A 6,144-nucleotide genomic window follows, 5' to 3' on the forward strand; every position below is an offset into this window, starting at 1 on the left:
TGTGGCAAAACTCAGAGCCTCTTGAAAACAGAAGCCCTTGTGAAAATCAAGGAGGTGCAGTGTTGACTCTTGCCTCCTGCCTGTGAGGTTTCCCGTTTCCTTTCTTGGCTAGTGCCATTCTGAGCCACTCACTTAACCATTTTTAACAGGCCAGTTTTTAATGAGGCAATAAAGGCTTTATTTATAATCCTTGGGTGAAAAATGGCAATTGAAGACCACCAGTTCCAGCCCAGGCGCTCTGCCTTCACTTGGTTTTCTTCTAAACCAACAGCAATCAGGGTGACAGAAATTGAGCTCCTTTTCTGCCTGTGTTTATGTTCTTTCCTGCTTATTTCTTTCAAGTTTCTTTATATGATTTTTTCTGTGGTTTCAGCTTTGGGAAGAGACACATTCGAAATGCAAATAAGAGGACATTGATGGCAAGCCAAGCCTACACAGTGTAAAATCACAGAAGAAGGCTAGATAAAATGGAACTGGGGACTTCCCCAGCTTTAAGTATTAATATGATGCTTGTGAGTAAATATTGGCTGGATGAATGACTGAATGAGTGGACAAATGAATGAATAAAACCACAACTTTTCAGATAATTGCAGGTAAGAAAACTGACTTAGAACTACTTGAATATATATACTTTTTTTAAGTCTTCATTTCTTTCTGATATTACAGTATTTCCAAATATCCTCAGATCAAGAAATAGCAAGTCTTCCAACTTTATTTGGGATTTTAGGACTGTTTTCAAAAGTGACTTATGTGTCTAGGGAAACCTTGTTACTTTATTTACTAATTTTTTTTTTATCTTAATTGGAGGTTACTTACTTTACAATATCGTGGTACTTTTTGTCATACATTGACATGAATCAGCCATGGGTGTACATGTGTCCCCCATCCTGAACCCCCCTCCCACCTCCCTCCCCATCCCATCCCTCAGGGTCATCACAGTGCACCAGCCCTGAGCACCCTGCCTCATGCATCGAACCTGGACTGGTGATCTGTTTCACATATGATAATATACATGTTTCAATGCTATTCTCTCAAATCATCCCACCCTCGCCTTCTCCCAGAGTCCGAAAGACTGTTCTTTACATCTGTGTCTCTTTTGCTGTCTCGCATATAGGGCCATTGTTTACATCTTTCTAAATTCCATATATATGCGTTAATACACTGTATTGGTATTTTTCTTTCTGACTTGCTTCACTCTGTATAATAGGCTCCAGTTTCATCCACCTCATTAGAACTGATTCAAATGCATTCTTTTTAATAGCTGAGTGAGAAGGCAATGGCACCCCACTCCAGTACTCTTGCCTGGAAAATCCCATGGACAGAGGAGCCTGATAGGCTGCAGTCCGTGGGGTCTCGAAGAGTCGGACACGACTGAGCGACTTCACTTTGACTTTTCACTTTCATGCATTGGAGAAGGAAATGGCAACCCACTCCAGAATTCTTGCCTAGAGAATCCCAGGGATGGGGGAGCCTGGTGGGCTGCCATCTATGGGGTCACACAGAGTCGGACACGACTGAAGCAACTTAGCAGCAGCAGCAGCAGCAGCATATCCTTGTTCAGGCTGTATTTTCAAAATCATGAGGGGAAACAGTTAAGAGAACTTAAAGACAACACACTCACCAGCATCTCTCTCTTCTTGTTCATTCTTTCTTTATTCTGACTTGCAGCTTCCTGACTTCAGACTCTGGTCTGAGTCAAGTGTGTGCTCACAGTGTGCCATAAAATGCTATCCTCTTAATATTCATTCATTCAAAGGTAGGAGCTCATGGACCACAAAGGTCCCTTCTTCTGGCCCCTTTTTCATGCCCAGACATGCTCAGACCTGGCGTCTTGCCCTGTAGCAGAGCCTATAGGCCAAAGAAAACCTTCATTTTCACTGCTTGGAACAACGGTCAATTCTTCAATGTAATTACTTAGGACAAATTAAGAGTTTAGATCCAGGGGCCTTGGGACACTCAAAAATTATGAAGAAGCAGAGGAAAATGGTTTCATATGCCCCTGGGCTGTGAAAGGCCTCACCCTGCAGAGGTCCTGGTGTGATTCTGACAGATAGGAGTGAGCTTTTACCTAGGGTCCTCTACCAGAACCTCAGGGCAGGAAGAAGCAGGGCTGTGTTTCATGTATGCACTGTTTTTGGCCTGCTGCCTTCTAAATACTGCTTTAAAAAAAAATATGATTTCTTAAATACTTTCCCCTTTCATCTGCTTAGTTTTTAAGATGATGGAAGGTGAAGAATTGTTTCTCTATCATCAACAGAAGATCAGGACAAAAAGAAGAAAGTGTCAGTAAGAGGTGGAAGGAAGCAGCGGTGACTCCCATGAATTTGAGTGTTTCTTGCACAAGTTGGGTTTGAGAGAAGCACAGCCTCAGATAAACACTCCAAAATTGTATGTATTAATAAATTAATTCAAGACTGGAAATCTAGTGCTATTGGGCAGGTGTAGAAATGCTAATAGCAGCTTTGATAAGGATTCAAGTCTTTATTAGGAGAATTCCTAGGAAAAAACTATGGGGTTGTAGGAATATCATTCTCAAACAGTTGACTACAGAATCATAAAAGGAGCCATTATATAGCACTTACCCCTAGCTGGGCTCTGTTCTACTCACTTTACATATGCTAATTTATTAAGGAGCCAAACAACCCTCTGAGCCAGGTACTGTTATTAGCTCAGATTGCAACCTGGGAAGCTAAGGTACCCAGGTATTACAATACTTGGCCTCCAAACACCTCCCTAGTAAATGTCAAAGCAGGAATTCCAGCTTGGATCCAGAGTCTCTGCCCTTAACCAATTAGCTGCCAAAAATAAAATACCGTGTGGATACAGAAAGACTAGAATTTAAATGCTAAGTGTCATTATCTCTAATTTTTTCTTTTACTTGTCTGTTTTTTCCCCAACCTTCTACCATCAAGTGCTTTTGTGATCAAAGAGAAAATAATAAATGCAGCTTTAAAAGCTTGACCCTAAAATCAATAACCCACCACAGTTTGTGAAGATCTTTGTTTTAAACGGTCCTGCAACAGAAGTAACAAGTCTGAATGGCTTGATTTACTAATGGCCGGGACCTTACTGAGAAATACCAAGCAAAAGTGCCTCAGACGTGTCCCTCAGCTGTCCTGTAAGCAGGCAATAAACTACCACTTGCCATGTCACTTGGGGATGTGGAAAGCGACAGTCTCATGGAAAGAATGAATTCCCCAGCTCTAACCTTGAATAGAGGGGTGCAGTCCCATGGTGGTGCTCAGCACTGAAAGGTCACAAATACAGCCACATACGACTTTCCATTAGGCATCATTATATACAAGCCAATAAGCAATTGGAATTGGAAATTAAAAAGTCACACTATAATCCAACTTAATTCACAAAATACATGTAAAGTAGTCACACATATAATGGCTTCACGTGCTAAGTCACATCAGTCCTGTCCAACTCTTCATGACCCCATGGACTGTAGCCCACCAGGCTCCTCTGTCCATGGATTTCTCTGGGCAAGAATACAAGAGTGGGTTGTCATTTCTTCTCCAACAGAAGCTTTTAAGAAACAAGTAAAAACTTATGACCATGCCAATTTGGATCCAATTCTAAGAATACTCTCAAAGTTTCTCATGACATGTTTAACGCAAATACAGTTAAAAAGATATAAATGCAGCAGGTGGTAAATCAAAATGTAGACAACTATCAGTTTAGACCCTTGTTTCTTCGCAGAGAGACAAATAACTGACTTGAACAATGCTGATGACTTCTTGCATTGATTGCTTTACTTTTTTCCTATCCTTGTCTTTTTAATCAATAGTCAAATTAACAAAAAAATTCTCCCTTTTATTAAAGAGTATTGCTGGTAGGATCTGAAGCCTCACTTCCGTAGTAGGTTTGTAGGCTTGTGTCTGTGCGTGAGGCTCAGGAGTCAGAGCAGGCACTGCACTGACGCCTCAGCATCTCCTTGGAGAGTAAAGGACATCTTGCCTGGCCCTGGGGGTGCTAGCAGCAGCCCTCAGAATGGCCTCTGCGGAACATGACTGCGCCACGGCCCCTTTCCTGGGCAGCCTGCCTTCAGCAACTGGTAACACAGCCGACTACAGCCTGGCCTTCTCAGCCTACCTGGGGACAGCTCCACGGTGTCATCTCTGAGACTGCGTTGCAGCTCAGCTTCTCTCCCTGCCCATCCTGCTGGGCTCTCTTTGTCCCACAGGTGCTGAGCCCAGGACGCACGCATGCCTGCGCTCACGTGACCCACTGACCCACGCTGGGCCGGGGAGGGGTGGGAGGTGTGGCATGTCACCTCGGGCTGGGTGTTCACTTGCAGCTCGAATTTGACACTCGGGGAGGAACTGACACTCAGCCTCGGCTCCAGGCCACGCTGACTTCACATGCCTATCTCACAAACCACACGAGGAAGGAAAGCAGTGCCATCTTCCTTTCACACACTCAAAAAGAGGAGCAAAGAACAAAGAGGGCACTTTTGGAAGACTGGCAGGCAGTGCGCCTGAAAGGCGGGTGGGGCTTTCAGGGGACCACAGGAGGCAGGATGGCAGCTGCTTAGCCTACTGCTTGGTCTAATCCCCTGAGCGGTCCTGTTCCTGGTACTATGGTCGCAGGGTGTTAATTAAATCATTCTTATTAATTCAGCCTAAGTGTAAATTAGGATGGAATGAAGATAAATTAGGTTTGAAGGCAGCTAATACATTTAACCCCATGCTGCTTCTTTTGCAGCCTAACAAAATAACATTGTTAAGGGAGATAACAAGGCCAAAGCCTTGGGCACAGCTTCCTAATAGCATTAAAAACGAGACCTTGGTTTGGTGTCACAAGGCAGAGGCGAAGACCAGCTCCCAGGGGCCCAGGGGACCGGCCTAACATCTTGAGGGAGGTGGTGGCCATTGTACAACAGGGATGTCTGTAGAGCTTCCCAAGATGTTTATGACTCATATCTCTGAAGTCTATATCATCCGGTTTGATCACAAGTCTATCTAGAGAGTTCTTCCTGTACAAATACAAGACTTGCTCATCTTTTCTCCTAGCAAGTGAAGTGATAAGAACTACCTTTAGGACTGGCTGAGAGACGCTGGAGGAATAACAGTTTGAACGGCTGTGATGCTAAATTGCCAAATCACTTTCAGCTGTGAAGTAAACATTAGAAACTGCCTACAGGCCTGATAACTTCCCATGCATCGGCTCAGGCAAACCAGTGTACGGTTTGTAGGTCATTTGTCTTCCAGTTTTTATAACCCATAGAATAAGTAATTTCTTTTCCCTTCCTCCATGCTGCTTATCTCCCTAAGGCAGATGATGTGAATGTATATAGTCACTGAATACATTCAAGATTTTCCAGACCACAACTTTTTTTCCCCTTCTCTCTTCTTCAAGTGTAGAAAGGTGGCCACGTTAGGTAGAAAAGATACAGGAAAACAGCATAGGTGGATGACAGAATGGCCAGATGGAGTTCTCTCTTTTCTCAGTCCTGCCTGCTGAGCAAAGCTATTTGCAAAGACATGTAAACTTTGCTGTCCCCCCACCCCCTGTTTAAGGACACTCTGCATTTTCTGAGTGGTAAAGACGCAATAGAAACAGATGGCCTGTTCTTAGCTCAGCGGCTTCCTGTGGCAAAATCTCCAGCCAACCAAATGAACTGAGGACATGTGTTATTCCTAGGCAGGGTCATCTAGGTACAGGTCCCTGTAGATTTGGTAAGTAACTGAAATAAGAAGGAAACACTTCTCTTTAATGAGAAAAAGTGTATAATCTCTTACACAGAACACCCACCCCCAACCCAGTCCCACCTTCCAGGGCAGATACTAACATTTGGTCTTCAGAACCAACCTGCTTGTTTTTGACCCGAAGTCCAGAAAGATAAAGTGCTAGGAGGAAGTGCCTCCAGAGGCTGCACTGATTACCTTCCCCCACACCTTGCCGCAGGCTAAGAAAACATGTTTTTAAAAGACATCTATGCAATACAACACATTTACCTCTCTCGGCTTTTCAGCCCCTATCTCCAATATCTGCGGCCTTTCTCTGTCTGGGCTTCGCTGATTTTTATCCACATCTTTAGGAACCAGTGGTGGGCTGGCAACGTACCCGGTCTCTTTACCGCACGTGGGTCTGACCGGTAAGAGATCTGGCCTCTCTGGCTTTGTGGAGCAGTCTGGA

This window comes from Budorcas taxicolor, chromosome 20 (assembly GCF_023091745.1).
Source record: "Budorcas taxicolor isolate Tak-1 chromosome 20, Takin1.1, whole genome shotgun sequence".
NCBI classification, from domain to species: Eukaryota; Metazoa; Chordata; class Mammalia; order Artiodactyla; family Bovidae; genus Budorcas; species Budorcas taxicolor.